We start from the raw sequence: 16,058 nt of genomic DNA on the forward strand, positions 1-16,058 counted from the left end.
GCACAGGGTCTGCTCTCTCTGGGCTGCTTTTCTGGTCCCTCTGGCTCTGGCACAGCTCTGCTCCCGAGCTCAGCTTGGGCCCCTGCTTTCTCCTCAGCTCAGCCCCACTCTGTCTGACCCAGGCAATTCCAGCTCACACGGAGGACAGGACCCCTCCGGCCTCCTGACTCCCTGATTAGCCTGCCCGCCCTGTCATTCAGGCTGACCTGGAGCATTGGCTTCTCCCCATTGTTCCTGGGGACTGTCAGACTCAGGGTCCTGATTTCCCATCCACCCTTCCCCCTTTTAGTACTGGGAGGTAGCAACTAAAACACCCCCACTAAGTGTTAGTAAGGGGGCAACAGTCCTCTTACACAAGCAGAGTGCAATCCTGTTGTGAAGGCTTAGGTACATCATTTCCATTCCTACAGAAAAATCCATGGAATGGAAAAATGAGCTATGGAAAAGTTTGTGCAGGTGACTACAAAGATTCCGCCATTGAGGAGAGGCATTTTCAGCTATGCAGAAGAGCTGTGGGGCATGTCTTCACAACTCCATGGAGCCCAAATGTGTATGAGAAGAAAAGCAAGTTGACCAAACATTTCTCCTCTGTTAAAGAGTTTCCATTTCAGTTTGGTTCTTAAAAAAAAAAAAAAAAAATGGGTAAAAAGAAAAATAGCATCTCCCAGATAGTTGTGCCTTCCTGCTGCTGAACGCTTCCCTCAATACAAGTAGCCCCCTTGGCTTCAATGGGATTATTTGTGTGAACGTTCGCTGCCATGAGCAAAGGTTGCAAAACCCGACCCCATGGCAACAAATTACTATACTTGCTGAGAGCGCAGTTCATGCTCATAGGAAATACCAGGCTTCTCCAACTAGTTCTACTCAAGTCACAGAGGAAGGCACTACCTCATGTCTAAGGGTCAAGAACAGGGACTTGAACAAAGAAAGGACTCATTTATGTGTTTGGTGTCAACCACAGAGATCCTAGCTTCATGCAAAATTGCTGGAGTAGTTCTTGAGCTTAACGGGTTCTATATTTCTCCCAGTGCCAGGCTACAAGTCTGCCTACCTTATTACCCCACCTGCAGGGAGTAAATCCTCAAAGCACATCCAGGTTCTGTAAGTGCTATGTGTGTCTGGTTCCAGTTCCAGTTGCATTGATTTTTGTTCTGTCTTATTAATGTGTCTTTCATGGGGGCATCAAATAGGAAGACTGTTCCCAGATTTCTAAGCTTTACTTGTAATGGTGCCCTTTCTCCACCTCACCTCACTCACACAAGTACTCCTATAAAATGCCCTCTGATCTTCATGTAAGATAACTTCCTTCCCATAACCAGTATGTGAGCTTGCAGAGCTGTCATTTATTTCACAGAGTATTATAATTGCTTGCTCCATCCAGGGGGAATAAGGTTTTGATACACCTTTCGGTCTAACAAAGGTTCCATGGGGGCCTGATTGCTTATTATGCTCTTGCCTGTATCACAGCTTATTGTATTTCTTATCAGCTCTTCCGATAAAAGAAAATAGCCTGAGAATAAAATTTCTGAGTCACTGAATAGAATGTATAATCCCCGCTTCTAGGTTTACACAGACTCCAGAGATCACAAAGATTATTATTCATTGCCAAAAGCTGACATTAACGCAGTGTTATGGTTCAGAAGTTGAATGAGCAAAAGGAAAGGCATTCTGGGATTGCACTGGGATGTGCAGTTTCTAAGCCAGTGTCCAGTCTCTACACCAAGCATTTCATCCACGGATGCCATGGTGGTTAGACTTGCTCAAATCAAGAGCAATCCAAATAATGGGGTAAACACCTGTGTGCCATTGGCATCAATTCAGTGTGGACATGTGGTATGTTATGAGGCAGGCGGGTCAAAATGTGGTTACAATGCCAAATTTCTAAGTGTAGAAGAGGCCTTTGGCTCAAATCCTCATCCACTCTCTATCTACAAATGTGACTAGCGCCATGGAAGGGCCTAACTGACATAATCCGAAAAGGTTCTTCGGCAGCCCTGATGTTGCAGTACCAAATGCAGAGTGACAACATCGCTGTTTGCGGCCTGCAGAGGTGCAAACTTCTCAGTCCTTGCCCCTCAGACTGGTTACTCAAGCTATGCTCCACTAGGATTTGCTCCCTAAATGAACACGCATATTCAGCTTAATGAGCTTGCTGACTGTCCTCTTTGTTTTATGGTGCACACACTGCTTGCAGACTATGGGAGGTGACATCTATGCACAGGAAGTTGGAGGTTGGCATGATAAAGGTTTTAAAAGATAATGACCAAAAATGTGTTTGGCCTGCTTTCTACGTAAAGTAAGCAAACAGAATTCAGAATAATTTTTGGTGCATGCATGCCTGCTAAACCACTTTTATTAAAACTCCATTAGTTTCACAGTCTGAAACAAACAGCTAATTCTTCTCCTTAGGGAGGTAAATTGCCAACAATGACTAAAAGTAGCCAGGGCCACTTGCAAAGTCCTCCAACTCACACAATGTACTGACTGTTTTTCTAATATTATGTGTCTGGGTTTTTTAGTTAGAGTTAACGAATCAGAACCCCCCTTGCTTCATCATTTGGGCTTAATGCATCATAACCAAAAGGTAGGAGTTAAGCAAGTGGAAACAAGAATGTTTTGAATTGAAAGGCTTTGGCCTCTATTAAATTCTGAAGTCTGTTTTATTCCTTGGGACAATACTGAACTCCCACCAGAAACGTATTAATCTCACCTTGGAGCCAGTAGGCTTTGTTAACATAAGGGAAAAGGCTGTTAAAAGAAAATGGAAACAAAATAAAATTGATTCAAACTGGTTCGGGAGCACAACAGCTGTGGGTACTTTGATGGGTAGCTTGTATTCCTAGGTCATCCCCTCTGATTTGTAATTATTGCTAGTTATTTTGTTTTGTGCAGCATAACATTAGGACCAGGAATAAAGAGAGCCAAAAATTTCTTATTTCCAGCTTTTTTTTAAATGTGGTTTTCAGCACAGTAGATGTTTTCCAATCACTCAAATTTGTTTTCAGCCACTCAAAAAAACCTGAGTAAAGTCATTGCTTATTTCAAATTCTTCACTTAATAAAAAGATAAAGTATAGCAAAAATCAAATAAATATGTCTTTGCGCAAATTAAGTACAGATAAAATGGTGCCAAATGATTGATTTACAGCTGCATTTTTCAGAAATAATGCATTTATAGAATCATAGAATATCAGGGTTGGAAGGGACCTCAGAAGGTCATCTAGTCCAACCCCCTGCTCAAAGCAGGACCAATTCCCAGCTAAATCATCCCAGCCAGGGCTTTGTCAAGCTTGACCTTAAAAACTTTTAAGGAAGGAGATTCCACCACCTCCCTAGGTAACGCATTCCAGTGTTTCACCACCCTCCTAGTGAAAAGGTTTTTCCTAATATCCAACCTAAACTTCCCCCACTGCAGCTTGAGACCATTACTCCTCATTCTGTCCTCTGTTACCCCTGAGAACAGCCTAGATCCATCCTCTTTGGAACCCCCTTTCAGGTAGTTGAAAGCAGCTATCAAATCCTCCCTCATTCTTCTCTTCCGTAGACTAAACAATCCCAGTTCCCTCAGCCTCTCCTCATAAGTCATGTGTTCTAGTCCCCTAATCATTTTTGTTGCCCTCCGCTGGACATTTTCCAATTTTTCCACATCCTTCTTGTATTGTGGGCCCCAAACCTGGACACACTACTCCAGATGAGGCCTCACCAATGTTGAATAGAGGGGAACGATCACGTCCCTTGATCTGCTGGCAATGCCCCTACTTAAACAACCCAAAATGCAGTTAGCCTTCTTGGCAACAAGGGCACACTGTTGACTCATCCAGCTTCTCATCCACTGTAACCCCTAGGTCCTTTTCTGCAGAACTGCTGCCTAGCCATTTGGTCTCTAGTCTGTAGCGGTGCATGGGATTCTTTGGTCCTAAGTGCAAGACTCTGCACTTGTCCTTGTTGAACCTCATCAGATTTCTTTTGGCCCAATCCTCTAATTTGTCTAGGGCCCTCTGTATCCTATCCCTACCCTCCAGCGTATTTACCTCTCCTCCCAGTTTAGTGTCATCTGCAAACTTGCTGAGGGTGCAATCCACACCATCCTCCAGATCATTAATGAAGATATTGAACAAAACCGGCCCGAGGACCAACCCTTGGGGCACTCCACTTGATACCGGCTGCCAACTAGACATGGAGCCATTGATCACTACCCGTTGAGCCCGACAATCTAGCCAGCTTTCTATCCACCTTATCGTCCATTCATCCAGCCCATACTTTTTTAACTTGCTGTCAAGAATACTGTGGGAGACCGTGTCAAAAGCTTTGCTAAAGTCAAGGAACAACACGTCCACTGCTTTCCCCTCATCCACAGAGCCGGTTATCTCGTCATAGAAGGCAATTAGATTAGTCAGGTATGACTTGCCCTTGGTGAATCCATGCTGACTGTTCCTGATCACTTTCCTCTCCTCTAAGTGCTTCAGAATTGATTCCTTGAGGACCTGCTCCATGATTTTTCCAGGGACTGAGGTGAGGCTGACTGGCCTGTAGTTCCCAGGATCCTCCGTCTTCCCTTTTTTAAAGATGGGCACTACATTAGCCTTTTTCCAGTCGTCCGGGACTTTCCCCGATCGCCATGAGTTTTCAAAGATAATGGCCAATGGCTCTGCAATCACATCTGCCAACTCCTTTAGCACTCTCGGATGCAGTGCATCTGGCCCTATGGACTTGTGCTTGTCCAGCTTTTCTAAATAGTCCCGAACCACTTCTTTCTTCACAGAGAGCTGGTCACCTCCTCCCCATGCTGTGCTGCCCAGTGCAGCAGTCTGGGAGCTGACCTTGTTCGTGAAGACAGAGGCAAAAAAAGCATTGAGTACGTTAGCTTTTTCCACATCCTCTGACACTAGGTTGCCTCCCTCATTCAGTAAGGGGCCCACACTTTCCTTGACTTTCTTCTTGTTGCTAACATACCTGAAGAAACCCTTCTTGTTACTCTTAACATCTCTTGCTAGCTGCACCTCCAGGTGTGATTTGGCCTTCCTGATTTCACTCCTGCATGCCTGAGCAATATTTTTATACTCTTCCCTGGTCATTTGTCCAGTCTTCCACTTCTTGTAAGCTTCTTTTTTGTGTTTAAGATCAGCAAGGATTTCACTGTTAAGCCAAGCTGGTCGCCTGCCATATTTACTATTTTCTACACATCGGGATGGTTTGTCCCTGTAACCTCAATAAGGATTCTTTAAAATACAGCCAGCTCTCCTGGACTCCTTTCCCCGTCATGTTATTCTCCCAGGGGATCCTACCAGGGTCCGTATTCTGCTGCTCTCCTTTCTTCCTTGTGTCAGGATCCTGAACTCTGCCATCTCATGGTCACTGCCTCCCAGGTTCCCATCCACTTTTGCTTCCCCTACTAATTCTTCCCGGTTTGTGAGCAGCAGGTCAAGAAGAGCTCTGCCCCTAGTTGGTCCCTCCAGCACTTGCACCAGGAAATTGTCCCCTACACTTTTCAAAAACTTCTTGGATTATCTGTGCACCGCTGTATTGCTCTTCCAGCAGATATCAGGGTGATTGAAGTCTCCCGTAAGAACCAGAGCCTGCGATCTAGTAACTTCTGTTAGGTGCCGGAAGAAAGCCTCATCCACCTTATCCCCCTGATCTGGTGGTCTATAGCAGACTCCCACCACAACATCACCCTTGTTGCTCACGCTTCTAAACTTAATCCAGAGACATTCAGGTTTTTCTGCAGTTTCATACCGGAGCTCTGAGCAGTCATACTGCTCTCTTACATACAATGCAACTCCCCCACCTTTTCTGCCCTGCCTGTCCTTCCTGAACAGTTTACATCCATCCATGACAGTACTCCAGTCATGTGAGCTATCCCACCAAGTCCCTGTTATTCCAATCACATCATAATTCCTTGACTGTAGCAGGACTTCCAGTTCTCCCTGCTTGTTTCCCAGGCTTCTTGCATTTTGTGTGTAGGCACTTGAGATAACTTGCTGTTTGTCCTGGATTTACTATTCTTGACATTTATTGGTATACGCAAAACATCTCTATATATTTAACCACTGTATGTCAGATAACATTTATCAACCAGTTACCTGTTAAACAGCTCCCGGAAATCTGCTCTTTTTCCTTGTATATTGGACAAATTGGAATAACGTTTGTGGTTTTTGAGATAGAAATTTCACCAAACATAGTAAATTTAATACACAAAAGATGAAAAGCCCAGCTTTCGAAGAAGCACAACCAAGTTAGGAGACACTGTCCTACATCTGGATCTAGAAATTGGGGCTTAGTTGCCTAAAAAGGGTATTTGGATTCTTTTGTTACAGTTTGGGCACCCAGGCTTGAAAATGGTTCTCCACCCTTTTCCCTAACTTATCCCAGCATAAAATGCTTTCTGTGGACGTTTGCTTAGCATTCAGACATTTTGAATTGCTGTATTTATTTTTCTGTATTTATTCCATTTGAAAACTCTACAGAAATATAAGTTACAGGCCAAAGAAGACATGAAAAATGTTTGGCTAGTGGAGGTGGAAACACTAGTATGGGCGCTCGCTGGACTATTAATGCTGATTTTCAATCAGCCTTAGAACACCGGGGAAGTTCTAGGAAATTGGAAGAAAACTAGTGTTGTGCCAATATTTTAAAAGGGTAAATGGAATGACCCAGGTAATTATAATCTGATCAGTCTTTCATCTATCCAAGGTAAGATAACTGAGTGGCTGATACAGCACTTGATTAGTAGAGAATTAAAGGAGGGAATTATAACTCTTGCCAATCATCATGGGCCTACGGAAAATAGATCCTGTCAAACTAACTTTTTTTTATGAGACATCAAGTTTGTTTGATAAAGGTAATATTGATGTAATATACTTAGACTTCTGTAAGGCATTTGACCTACTATACAACACTGATTAAAAACTAGAATGATATCAAATTAATGTGGCACACATGAAATGGATTAAAAGCTGGCTGGCTGATGCATGGAGAATAAACATCAAAAGGGTGTGTTCCTAATGGGGTCCCACAAGGTTTGGTTCTTGATTCTAATCTATTTAACATTTTTCTCAATGACCTGGAAGAAAACATAAAAGTCACACTGGTAAAGTTTGCAGGTGACACAAAAATTGGGGAGTGGTAAATAATGACCAGGACAGGTCATGGATATCAACCATTTCAGATCATTCTGTAAGTTGGGCATAAGCAAACAATGTGTGTTTAAATATGGCTAAATATAATTGCACACATCTAGGAACAAAGAATATAGGCCATATTTACAGGATGGAGGCCTATTTGGGAAGCAGTTACTGAAAAAGATTTGGGAGCCATGACGGATAATCAGCTGAACATGATCTCCCAGTTCAATGCTGTGGCTAAAAGGGCTAATGTGATTCTTGGATGTATAAACAAAGGAATCTCAAGTAGAAGGAGAGAGGTTATTTTACCTCTGTATTTAGCACTGGTGCGACTGCTGCTGGAATATTGCATCCAGGCCTGATGTCCACAGTTCAAGGACAACATTAGTAAATTGGAGAGGGTTCAGTGAACAGCCACTAAGAATGTTTAAAATATTAGAAAACATGCCTCAGACTCAAGGAGTTCAGATATTTAGCTTAACAAAGAGAAAGTTAAGGGGTGACTTGATTACAGTGTACAAGTACCTACATGGAGAGCAAACACTTGATAATGGTCTCTTCAGTCTAGCAGAGAAAGGTAAAATATGGCCCAATGGCTGGAAGTTGAAGCTAGACAAATTCAAACTAGAAATAAGGCATACATTTTTAACAGAGAGGTTAATTAACCATTGCAACAATTTACCAGGGGTCGTGGTGGATTATCTATCACCGGCAATATTTATGTCAAAATTGGAAGTTTTTCTAAAAGATATGCTCTAGGAATTATTTTGAGGGAGTTCTATGACCTGTGTTATACAGGAGGTCAGACTAGATGATTATAATGGTTCCTTCTAGCCTGGGAATCTATGAATAGCTGGAGAAAGCTCTGAAAAGTTTTTAATTCCTTTTGGCCACAAAATATTTCCCATACAGCTTCAGAACTTCCTGTATGAATAAGAGTAACGAGGACCAAGCAGAAAAAACATCACTTAGAGCTTGGAATTATTCTTCTGACTTAGTCCCCTGGGATACTGGAAATGGACATGAAACCTCTTAAATACCCTTTTTGCTCATATGATTGACAACCTTAATTTACTAGCTGCACTTCTTAGTTGTTACAGCTGCAATAATGCAACAGAAAGATGCAGAGTTGACATAGTATAGCAGAATTACCTTGGCAACAAAACAAACATAACTATGGCATGAAATGCTAAGGGACTAGCTAGTTTGGGTCGATTCTTTCTTGATCCAAAAAAAAAAAAAAAAAAAAAAGGCTTTCAATTCAAGGCAATTTATAGCTATTTAATAGCACACCTGCCTGTTATAAACATTGGGGATGGATAATACATGGCTTAAAATGGTCATTATTAAAACTACGACTTGGAATGTATCACAGTTAGAAGATGGTCTACAAATCTTCTTTATTAAAAAAAAAATAAGTAAGTGTCCTAAATAAACAGGATAAACAACAGGAGGCATTTCAGCACATCAGCAATTTATTTTGCCTTTTTTTCAGCTCTGTGAAGCTGAAACCCTTCCCCACCACAATTACAAATTCCTGCTTACTGTAACATCCCAGCATGCATGTTGCTGGAGTCTTCACACCCACCACTGAACAGTAGCATGAGTGGAATTGGCCTATACTGGGTGTTTCTCATAATCTTATTCTATATAGTCATTTAGCAAATACAACCCATTGCTACCAATTTGCATTGTATTTCTCCTGGATTTAACGTAGCCATGCAAAATTTTTCATACTACTGTTCCCAGGGTAGTAATTTTGTTTGTTTGACATTGTGGTGTTGACGATGATCATGATGAAAAAACTCATCACCGGAAAGCAGATTTTGTACCCGAGGAAATATATTTTGATAACATTGTAAGGCTGGTTTACAATTTTCTGGTAGAACATACATTACCTTTTGTTAATAAAAACCAGATGTTCACAAGGAATGCTGAACTTTAAATAATCATAATTGGCAAAGAGTTGAAAAGAAAAAGAATTAAAGATACAGCATTCCAGACCAAGGTATTTCAACTTAGAATGTGCCAGGTTTTCTGGGAATATCAAAATCCTCTGGTTAATACATATATATTACTATTACCACTACTACCAACAACATTAGCTAGCTTTTTATTAGTTATATAACACTTTTCATCAGTTCATCTCAAAGCATTTTACAGCGGAGGTTAGTATCATTATCCCCATTTTACAGAGGGGAAACTGAGGCACGGAGAAGAAATTACTTGCCCAAGGTCACCTAGCAGGCCATTGGCAGGGCCAGCAATAGAACCCAGGTCTCCTGAGTCCCAATCCAGTGCTTCATCCACCAGGCCACATTGCTGGAGCCAAATTAGGCCAGCACATCACACACATTGTGCCATTTCCTAGTTTAAGAGTTTACTCAGTTCCGTTTGCAGTCTGGACAAATTGTTCTCCACGGAATTGTACATGGTGTCATAATTTACACCTCTGCAAGAATGATGTGAAACGCTGCCACTTTGATTTGGTAGCTCTTTATGTTCACTTTTCACAGTTGTAAAATGATGCCACAAGGTGCAAGGCTCTGGGGAATGACACCCTGTCTGTCTGTCTAGAACGTGTTAGTTCCTAAAACCTGTAACTCATCTCAGCCCCAAGCCCTGGGTGCTCTCTTCTTTCTGTGACCAAATGAAGAGATCCTCAGAAGTTGATTTTAAGTCTTCTTTCACATTTTCTGCCTTGTTTCATCCACCCTCAAATCACACATCAAAAAGTACTTATACCAATGGGTATGCGGCCAAGAAGAGAGGACTACTATCCAAACCATTTTAGGTTAACAGTCACATAAAACAGCTAAATCAAAGATAACCACCCCCCTTGAACCATAACTAAGGGTTACGGTTTGCACTAACCCAACATAAATCTACTCTGCAGCACCACCTAGTGAAACTGGATCTGATTCTCCACCTTGCTCTCTTAGTTTTGTCCATTCAAAACTGCCTCTGTGGCATTGCACTGGCACAGATCCGAGAGTCAGGCCCACAACGATGTGAACGTTCCAATCAAGTCATGCAAATGTGCCCATGATCCAAGAAACAGAAAGAAAAAAAAGTGAAACAATATCTGGCGGAGGAAAAGACTGACCTGTCTTTAGTCTCCAGTGCTGTGCAGCAGTGAGATGTGACATCCTTTCTTATGCTTTGCTGCCATGTCCATCAGGTGGCAGCCAGAAATTGTTCATCTTTGTGGGCCTGCCAAAAAGGAGAACAAAAAGTTTAGAAATTCTAACCAACTCCTTGAAGTCACCATTCTATACTGCACCTGCAGGGTGGAAACTCAGAGCTCTAGTTGCAACAGGCAGGCAATTTTTTTTCAACTGTGCTCTTTGAGTTGGAATGCATAGCATACCTACTTCCCCACCACAGATGAGGTAACAAAGACTGACTTCTTATGGAAGATATCCGATTTTTTTATCTTGGAATTTGTTTCAGTGACAAACCAACCTCTGCTCTACTTATAAATGTATACTTACTGAAATGCCCCTTACTGTCCTTATTTGGACTATTCTGCAAAAATACCATATGTAATACTAGAGCGAACAGATTTTTTTCACTTCACATCACATTTGAATGAGCAATAACTTTAGGACTAACTCCCCCACCTCTGTCTTCTGCCTTGACCAAAACTGGATCAATACTGCTGTGATGGTTGGATCACAGAAACCCTCGGGAGCTGCCACGTAATGTGCCAAGACTACTACTGCTCCTGCTTTCCTGCCCAGCCAGCTTAGGATTTCAGTGCCCTGCCTGGTTTGAGCCAGACCCGCTAGCCTGCTGCAAACCCAGACCCAGGTCTGAACCACGTCCCCTAACAGCTGTAGGCTTAACTGAAAGCAGCTTACAGAAGTGTTCCTGTCTTTGACATTCAGATGCCCAACTCCCAATGGGACCCAAACCCTAAATAAATCCGTTTTACCCTGTATAAAGCTTATGAAGGGTAAACTCAAATTGTTCACCTCTATAACACTGATAGAGAGATATGCACAGCTGTTTGCCCCTCTCCCCATCCCCCCCCCCCCAAGTATTAATAAATACTCTGGGTTAAATAATAAGTAAAAACTGATTTTATTAAATACAGAAAGTAGGATTTAAGTGGTTCCAAGTAGTAACAGACAGAACAAAGTGAATTACCAAGCAAAATAAAACAAAACACCCAAGTCTAGAACAGTAATAAAAACTGAATACAGATTTAATCTCACCCTTAGAGATGTTTCAATAAGTTTCTTTCACAGACTGGACACCTTCCTAGTCTGGGCACGATCCTTTCCCCTGGTACAACCCTTGTTCCAGCTCAGGTGGTAGCTAGGGGATTCCTCATGATGGCTCCCTCCCTTGTTCTGTTCCACCCCCTTATATGGCTTTGGCACAAGGCGGGAATCTTTTGTCTCTCTGGGTCCCCCCACAATGGAAAAGCACCAGGTTTAAGATGGGTTTCAGTACCAGCTGACATGGTCACATTTCCTGCGAGACCCCAAGCCTTCATTCCTCCCAGCCTGACTCACAGGAAGGCCTGCCTGCAAACAGAGCCATCCACAGTCAGTTGTCCTGGTTGATGGGAGCCATCGAGATTCCAAACCACCATTAATGGCCCACACTTTGCATAACTACAATAGGCCCTCAGAGTTATATTTCATATTTCTAGTTTCAGATACAAGAGTGATACATTTATACAAATAGGATGACCACACTCAGTAGATTATAAGCTTTGTAATGATACCTTACAAGAGACCTTTTGCATGAAGTATATTTTAGTTACATTATATTCAGCATACTTTTATAAAATCATATAGAGTGTGTCACAACGGCAAACTTAAGCCTGCTGTGTTCAGCAATTAAATGAGTACCACCGGCTGCATCAATCACTGTGCAGTTGAATTGATAATAGTAGGCACCCTTGAAAATGTCACTTGCTATTCAGATTCTACTGTTGTGGATGCGTACAGTTAATAATTCACCCTACAGCAACTCTGACAGAACACAAGGTGTTTCTGTTAGGACTTGGCACTCTCTCTTCTATGACCAACAAAAATGGCACAAGAAATGTCATTCTGGGTCAGAACAATGGTCCGTCTAGCCCAGAATCCTGTCTCCAACAGTGGCCAATACCAGAGCTTCAGGAGGAGCGTACAGAACAGAGCCATTTGGAGAGATCCATCCAATGTTTTCTCCTCCCAGCTTCTGACACTTAGAGTTTTAGGGCTGCTCCGAGCATGGGGTTACATCCCTGACCATCTTAGCTAATAGCTACTGATGGACCTATCGGATTTATCTAATTCTTTTTTGAGCCCAGTTATACTGTTGGCCTTCACAACATCCCCTGGCAGTGAGTTCCACAGATTAATTGTGCACTGTGTGAAAAAGTACTTACTCTAGTTTGTATTACATCTGCTGCTTATTAATTTCACTGGGTGACTGCTGGTTTTTGTCCTTTGGGAAAGTGTAAATAACACTACCCTATTCACTTTTCTACACCATTCATGGTTTTATAGACCTTCATCATATCCCCCCACTGTCTCTTTTCTAAGTTGAACAGCCCTAATCTTTTTAATCTCTCCTCATATGGAAGCCTTCATATAACTATAACTCTAATAAGGTTTTGCAAGTATGAATCACTTTTCATTCAAGAAGATTGAAGCACTTTGCAGACATGCTATTTATAGTTGGGAAACTTTCACAGAGAGCACTGATTTGGCCAAAATGACACACAAAAAATCTTTACAGAGCCTTATTTTATTTTTTAAGTTTTTTGAAAATACAAAGTGATAACTGGGCTAAGTATTATTATTCAGTTGCAGAGCCAAATACAGAACAACCCAGAAATCCTGACTCCCTTCCCCTTTCTTAGTTACTCCCTCTCTTCTGTATCAGTACAACTGAAAATATATTAAAAATTCTCTAATTACATATTCCAGGTAGAAATTAGATTACACAGGAGACATGACCATGTATATATTTTAAATATTGACGGGCTAGCTTTACATTGTTGGTTTTTGATTTCTTGGATTGGTTTGGACTGTATAGTCCAGTTTACTATTTTAGCTCATTCTAAACTTCAAGGCTCCCTATGGCTTGGGTTTTGATTAAAATCCTGGAATCACAAAGCAGCTGTATAAGGGTTTTGATATCACTTTTTTTGTTGTTCCTATAGAATGATGATTGTAGCCAGTACCCCATATCTCAGCTCTGTAGGTTCCATATCAACCTGGACTGAGCAAGCGCAGGCTCTGCTGTTATGACTTAATATGCCACAGGAGTCTTACCCAGACAAACAGCACAAAGTACTGATCCTATGCCCACTGATGTTGATGGAAACACTCCCATTGATTTCTATTGACTTTGGATCAGGCTCTGAACAAACAATACTTAGCACTGCTACAGATCTTTAAATGGCTTTTAAAAATCAACAGCACAGTGCTTATGTTTGTCAATCTAGGAAAATGGTGCTGGTTATATCAATTAAATACATAAAGAGTATGTCAAGATAAGTAAGAGAAACTGAGAGTCGGTTGGGGTTAGCTAGTGTGCGTTAGCTAACCCAGGCCTGAACACGATCTTTTCCCTTGTGTTTACAGGTGATCTTGACCAGCTAACTTGCAATAAAAGGTGTTAAGTGGTATCCACACTACGAAAAACGCTGAGGCTTATAATGACCTAATCTTAACCTTTATGTTTAGTCTAGACAAACCTAAAGAGTCTATCTTCCGTAATCCACTCGTCTGCTAAAGAAATTGTTAAAAGAAGCAAAGAATTTGCTGGGAGTTTGCTCTGTTTAGACACATGAAGTGATAGGTTGCCTGTGACTACATAATTCAGCCTAAAGTTAATCCTCCATGCAGCTTTGAAGAAAGGCAAAGAATTCAGAAGTGTAGGGAAGTGAAAAATACTATTTCAGTCAATATCTAGAAGTGGAGAATTATGGAACACTTCTCTACTCTATTTCCAACATCTGTGTGAAGATCAGTTCCGGGTCCACAAGACACTCAAGCCTTTTTTTTTTTAAATTAAATTTTTGAATACCTAATGGAGAAATTTATATGTACTTTTAGATTCGGAAGTTTTCCACTGTTTAAAAGCATCCTATGTTTAAAGGTTTGAATGCAAAAGCATCAGGGGAAAGGGAAGACAGTGGTGGTAGCAGCACAGATATTTTGACTGTCTCATATCTAATGAGCAGGATTCTGTGGTGGGTAAAGAAAGAATGGAAATCTCCTAATATAAAGCAAGTGTGACACTGACTATTATAGCTTCACTTAAAAATATATTAAGCCTGGAATAAATGAATATTCATTTTGATTAAGTCATTCCAAAATCTCTGTAATGTAATTCTCAGAAAGACTATCATGAAAGGTGTGCTGGCAGGACTTCTATAAGAATAATAGAATAAAAGTTCACATTTACTAAAAAAGCTTGAGTCAAGCTAGAACAAAGACCATCATTGTGCTTGATATGCAGTTATCTTAAATATTTATGCATAAGAAAAGAAAAACCTTTAGAACATACATTCTTGATTTTTTGGTTTTGAAATTAAACCAACAGAACTTGTTCTTCAAGAAAGAAATGTTTTAAAATGTAAACAATCAAACTCTCATCATTTTAGAATAGAAATACTAGCTGCTGGATTTTTTTTTCTATTTTAAATAGAAATATTCCTTTTGTGCCTGAATTCAAGATCTCATATTCAAGAAACCTTCGCATAGCATACATACCTCTTACGAATTCTATAGGGAGTAATAAGCCAAAAAACACATACATTAATGTTGGAAGTAATATATTTCAGAAAAGATTTAACTGAATCTAAGTGCCTTGTGTTTCACTTATTCAGTACATTCTGTTGAGAGTGTTTTCTTTGTTATAGCTGTTATTTTTTGAATCCTTAGTGCATTATGGTATGAGCATCATTGGTTAAAAGCAGCTACAGTACAGTATAATTAAGAATCAATTAAGCCACAGTCAATATCTACACTATTAGTTTCAGAGTAACAGCCGTGTTAGTCTGTATTCGCAAAAAGAAAAAGAGGACTTGTGGCACCGTAGAGACTAACCAATTTATTTGAGCATAAGCTTTTGTGAGCTACAGCTCACTTCATCGGATGCATACTGTATGCATGTATACATCCGATGAAGTGAGCTGTAGCTCACGAAAGCTTATGCTCAAATAAATTGGTTAGTCTCTAAGGTGCCACAAGTCCTCCTTTTCTTTTTACACTATTAGTTGTAACTCTGGAAGGCAGATGAGTCCGCATGAGTGGTTGCAATTATTCTGTACTAAGAGGGATTTGATCAGACAGTAATAATAAGTTTAACATCAGAACAGGAGTACTGGAACAATTTTTATAGTGGGGATGCTGCAAACTCTGTATGTAATGGAAACCACTTCAAGCCGGGGGGTGTGGGAGCACCCCAAGTCCCAGCACCTATGCATCAGAAGATTGTATAAAGAAGTCATTTAGGAAAGCTCACACAGCTGACCAAAGAAATCTCTTTAAAGTAAAATCTTTTTAAAGTAACATTTTACCAGAAAAGTGAACAAGTGTCAAGTATAACACTCTCACAAAACAAGGGAAAATAAGCCCTTTCAACATTAATCCAAAGAAAGAAGTGTATATTATCTACAAAATTGTAATATTTGCACTACTTTGGGATTTCTGATCATCACCAGGTTATCCAAAGGGTTAAAGCCTCCTTTCAAGATGGAAAACTACCATGCACTCTGTAACCACCAGGAAGACCGTGACTCCTACTACCTAATAATGAATGACCTAACCACACCGATCCCAATCAGTCACCAAGGTCACATAATCCCAGAGCTCAGCTTTTCAGAAATACGGATACATTTCATAAAAATGTTAAATTTCAAGAGCATGGACTTAACTTTAAGGCCTGTCATGGCACTGAACCAAGTCACTGAAAAAAA

The 16,058-nt window shown here is 40.8% G+C and overlaps 1 long non-coding RNA gene across 2 annotated transcripts in view; it reads right to left on the reverse strand.

Annotated features, from left to right (window-relative positions):
• The window catches only part of LOC122466369, a 140,427-nt gene that overhangs the window by 110,712 nt on the left and 13,657 nt on the right, over positions 1-16,058 (reverse strand). For both annotated transcript variants that reach the window (XR_006291797.1, XR_006291798.1), the window contains exon 2: positions 10,230-10,336. This is a non-coding gene — a long non-coding RNA (uncharacterized LOC122466369). The remainder of the gene's footprint in view (positions 1-10,229; positions 10,337-16,058) is intronic.

The sequence above is a fragment of the Chelonia mydas genome, chromosome 6 (genome assembly GCF_015237465.2).
Source record: "Chelonia mydas isolate rCheMyd1 chromosome 6, rCheMyd1.pri.v2, whole genome shotgun sequence".
NCBI lineage: Eukaryota > Metazoa > Chordata > Testudines > Cheloniidae > Chelonia > Chelonia mydas.